Source organism: Arachis ipaensis, chromosome B03 (assembly GCF_000816755.2).
Source record: "Arachis ipaensis cultivar K30076 chromosome B03, Araip1.1, whole genome shotgun sequence".
Lineage (NCBI taxonomy): Eukaryota > Viridiplantae > Streptophyta > Magnoliopsida > Fabales > Fabaceae > Arachis > Arachis ipaensis.
This window is the reverse complement of record NC_029787.2, coordinates 18,928,117-18,933,297: the sequence shown is the minus strand read 5'-3', so window position 1 is coordinate 18,933,297 and position 5,181 is coordinate 18,928,117. Positions and strand designations below refer to the sequence as shown.

Genomic DNA, 5,181 nt, shown 5'->3' with positions numbered 1-5,181 from the left:
TTCTGGATGAATGAAGTTGTTTCCTTGATGGGTATATTGATTATTTGAGAAGGTTGGATAATCTGGTTAATTGATTGGTTGTTGTAATATTGTTATGTTGATTCTTTGATTTAGTGTTGGATTGAAATTGGTTTGATAAAATGTGTTTTTGTAAGTTGATTGGAAAGTATCAAATGCTAGAAATCCTACTTGAATTGGTTTTCTTGATTTATTGGAAGTGAAGTGATATTTGAAAATTATTTGAGTTTTGGAAAGGATTTGATAATTGAAATTAGTTGATTTAAAAATGGTTTGATATCGGAAAATGACTTAGTATGTGGAAATGGTTTGACATCGAAAATGATTTGATATTTGAAAATCTGAATTTTGTGTTTTATTGGGGAATCATTTGGTTTTGAACCTGTTGAAAAGGGTTGAGAAATGGTTTGGTTAGGACTCTTGAAGGACAACAAAATTTCGAGTTTTAGAGGAAGTGCTGCCAAAATTTTTATAAGCATTTAAATGAATTTAAATCATTGGAATTAATCGGTAAAATAAAATGTGTTTGTTTGATTAATTTTGGTTTAAAGACTATGTTTTTGAGTAAATTTTGAGAAAACTAAAGTATTGAAAATGAATTGGAGATTTAATTTATTTTAGTTTGGTTAACTTTGGAAAGGATTTATGTTTTGGGGCATTTTAAGCGAAAATAAAGTGAAGTTAGTTTTGGAAAAACTTAATTAATTTAAAAAGGGTTTCGTTTGATTAAATTTAATTAAAGAGGATATATTTTGAAAAAGTTTAGTGAATTTAAAGTATTTAGATCCGATGGGTGAAATAGAATGAGTTTTGAGACTTTGGAAAGGCCTGAAATTCGAGAATGGAGTTGAAATCACTTTTGATTTTGATTGGATTATGTTTGATGTGATTACATGGTATTGTAGGGTTGGTTATGATATTGATTATTGTAAGACCCAAGTTTTCAAAAATTAAATAATTAGCTATTTATGAGTTATTATATTTGTTGAATTTTGTTTTTAAGAAAATTATTTCTAACAAAAATAATTAAATAGAATTTTATTATTATTAAAATTTAATTTGATTATAACTTATTCTATTAGTTTGAATTATTTATTAAAAATTATTTTAGTAGACAAAATAAAAATTTATTATTAAACAAAAAGTAAGAAAAACCTAGGGTAGTTTGTATTAATACATATATGTATATATATGTTAATATCATGACACATGTTTCATTCCTTGTTAACTAATGACACCTATAATGCTTTAATCATCACAAAACTTCACTTATCACAATCATCTTTCCTTCTATTCATTATTCACCGAGTGAACTTGGGAGAAAGAAGAAAGAAAGACCGAATGAGCTTCCATGGAAACCATGAGTTTTCGGCTCTAATTTCTTGAGATCCATAACTCTAATAAAAAATTTAATCCAGTAAAAGTGTTCGTGTTCTCCTCTTCTACATGTTGGCGTTACTTTTATCCGGTAGAAGTTGACGGTGACATAACTCCTCTTTTCCTTGAGTTCGGTCAATTGGAGTTTTAGGAGGCACAGACGATTCTTAACGTTTTCTTCTTCAGCAGTTCGGTCAGAAAACTTCTCCGGAGGTCCCGTTAGTTTGATTTTGTATGGAGGTAGGATTTGGTAACTTTATAATAATTAAATGTGAGTTTGATAAGTGAATGTTGATTTAGTTGATTATTGCTTGAATTTGAATGAGTTTATGTTAAATTATTGTTGAATTATTGTTGTTTGCTTGAAATTTTGATTCAGTTATGTATGAACAACTAGCTGGGATGCTTTGATTATTTTGGGAGTAAGAAATGGAATTTTCAAAAGCTTTAAGAAATATATTAACTGATTTTGAATTATTAAAGAAATATTTTTGCTGCTGGAGTCGGTTGGATTATTAATTATTTTAAAGATTTTGGAGAATGGCATAAAGATGTGGTTTTAGTTTTAAAAGAAAAAGAGAAGATAAATCGGCACGTGTACTTATGAGAATGATTGAAAGGTCACGAGAGGGTGACGGAAAGTAAATAGTTATGGTGCCGATGTGAAAGTGTTAAGCCGTGGGCTTTGTTTTTGAATGATTGTGCGGGGACGCCTGTGTGTATGGAATGACTTCCAGGAGAAAGTGGCACATGCTTCAGCTAGAGAATCAGCGCCTGCAAGTACTTGCAGAGGTCATGTTCGGCATACTTCAGCTGGAGAATCAGCGCCTGCAAGAAGTGAAAACTTGCAGAGGTTATGCCGCTGGAATGCCTTATCTGACTTGCGAGTCGGATTGCGTCGGGTGCGGGTCGAAACCGACAAATGAGCTCATTACCTACGATAGGAATAGACATGCATCATGCTTGTTTGCGCATATCTCTGTGCTATGTAACTCTGTGATTGTGTGTGTGTGCTGCATGACTGATTGACTTCTGAGTTCTTTTATTATTCATGCTTATAAGTGTTTTGTTGTTAGTTGCGGTCGGTTAATAATGGCAAAATGAACTTAACTTCTAACCCCAACCTTACTAAGAACTTCCCAGTTCTTACTCCCTATCTCCACCCCTTTCAGCTACAGGTGCAAAGGCTCATTGTCAAGTTACGGGAGCACAGAGGAATATGTTTATAAGTTGAGTTGTTAGGATTTGTTTTCCCCTCGCCTTGTTAGTTAGAGTTTTTAGAGGGGTAGGATTTGTTTTTGGGAATCTTGAAATAAGTTTATGTATTTAATACTATGTGAATATATATACTTTTGTGATTTAGTGGCGTAAAATAAAGTCTCTTTTCGTTTTCTTAATTAAAGTTTCGGTTCGTATTCGCGAAGGCTCAATATTAAATAAAGATAGTATATAATAAAAAGGTTTAGAGGTAAGTAGCACTCGGACTTTTAGTATGATCATGAGGTGCTAAAAGTTAGGGTGTTACATTATGGTATCAGAGCAGTTCGTTCCCGTTAGAGCCTTGGGAATGGACTGACTATGCTTTATTGCATACTCTGAGTGTTTGTCATGCAATAGGACTTGTCCGACTGACAAGAGTTTGAGTTTCAAATGCATGATTGTCTATTGATTAATTCTGTTAGTCGACTGTTGCATCTCTCATGGTATTAGGTCTGGCCAACTTAATACTAATGATTCATGTATATGGAAACACTAATGGATTATCATAGACGAGATAGAAGTAATAGGTAATGTAAATCATGGGATTTGAGAACGTTAGAAGTAAAGTTTTAGGAAAACGTATACTCCTTATTCGTGCTAAAGTAGTTTGAAGTCATCTCTTCCTTGATTGCTTGCAGAGAAATTTTTGTTTCGAACTTCTTTCTTGAGATATGTTTTGAATGGCTTCCAGGAGAAAGTGGCACATGCTTCAGCTGGAGAATCAGCGCTTGCAAGAAGTGAAAACTTGCAGAGGTTATGCCGCTGGAACGCCTTATCTGACTTGCGAGTCGGATTGCGTCGGGTGCGGGTCGAAACCGACAAATGAGCTCATTACCTACGATAGGAATAGACATGCATCATGCTTGTTTGCGCATATCTCTGTGCTATGTAACTCTGTGATTGTGTGTGTGTGCTGCATGACTGATTGACTTCTGAGTTCTTTTATTATTCATGCTTATAAGTGTTTTGTTGTTAGTTGCGGTCGGTTAATAATGGCAAAATGAACTTAACTTCTAACCCCAACCCTACTAAGAACTTCCCAGTTCTTACCCCCTATCTCCACCCCTTTCAGCTACAGGTGCAAAGGCTCATTGTCAAGTTACGGGAGCACAGAGGAATATGTTTATAAGTTGAGTTGTTAGGATTTGTTTTCCCCTCGCCTTGTTAGTTAGAGTTTTTAGAGGGGTAGGATTTGTTTTTGGGAATCTTGAAATAAGTTTGTTTTCTTAATTAAAGTTTCGGTTCGTATTCGCGAAGGCTCAATATTAAATAAAGATAGTATATAATAAAAAGGTTTAGAGGTAAGTAGCACTCGGACTTTTAGTACGATCATGAGGTGCTAAAAGTTAGGGTGTTACAATTATGCTTGATTTTGATTATGTTAATGATGAGATTATGATTGATCATATGATTGGTAAAATTGATAGATTTAAATTGTGATTATGATCGAATGAGATAAAGACTTGAAACATCTGGGTAAGATACAAGGGTTGTGGTTTTGTCTCACTTGTTCCGGGTTGAGATTTGAAACACCTGGGTAAGATGTAAGGATTGTGGTTTTGTCCTACTTGTTTTGGGTTGAGATTGTAAACACCAACATGGGTAAGATGCAAGGGTTGAGGTTTGTCCCACTTGCTCCGGGTTAAGCAGGTAAGATGCAAGGGTTGTAGTTTAGTCCTACTTGCTCCGTGATGTGGTGTTCTATGTCCGGGTTAGCTACTGGATGTGTCGGATTCTGGCTATAAAATTCTGCAAAATACTAAATAATTAATTGACAACTAATAAATAAATTAAATGAGAGCGAAAAAGAATTAGAGAATTAATGTTTATAATTTGAAAAAATAAAAATATTTAAGGTGCGAATTAAAACACTTATCTTAAAGATTTTGGCCCAAAATTAGGTCAACGAGATAAAACAAGAGAACCGGGCAAAAATGGGTCCAAGAGAGAGTGAGGGAGGCAGACAAGAGAAAATTAGAGAGAAAAGAGAGGGAAACCCTGGCCACCCTCACCTTCAAACCCCCATAACTTTTGCTACGGAGCTCCGATTGACGAGTCGTTTGCGGCTATACGAAACTTATCTTCTCCTCTTCAATTTTGTCTAGATATTTTGGTGAGTAACTCGAAATCTTATTCCTAGTTTCTCATTCAAAGTTGAAAGCACATTTTTGATTTGGGTGTTGATTATTTTTGGTGATTTTGATGTTATAGGGGTCCTCTAGATTATATTCTTGGTGGTATCAATCACTAATTTCAATGGGTAAAGGTAAGGGACCATTTTTCCTCTTGGTTAATCAATTTATAAAAACCCTAATATTGTGTTAAATCATATGATATGATGTTAGATTGAGTAATTGGAAGCTTGGCTTGGTGGAACCTTTAAAAGGAAAACTTGGAAACTTGGAATTGCGACATTAAGGTACGAGTGGTAGTTTTGAGTAGGCATTATATAAGGGTATGTGAAAGCCTAGGTTAATTACCCCTAGGATAAGTTGAATGAAATTAATTATTGATATATTTGAATAA

At 34.2% G+C, this 5,181-nt stretch overlaps 1 long non-coding RNA gene across 1 annotated transcript; it reads left to right on the top strand.

Annotated features, from left to right (window-relative positions):
• LOC110270014 lies at window positions 1,510-2,792 on the top strand. Its single transcript, XR_002358965.1, has 2 exons — window positions 1,510-1,635; window positions 2,568-2,792. It is a non-coding gene; the product is annotated as an uncharacterized LOC110270014 (long non-coding RNA).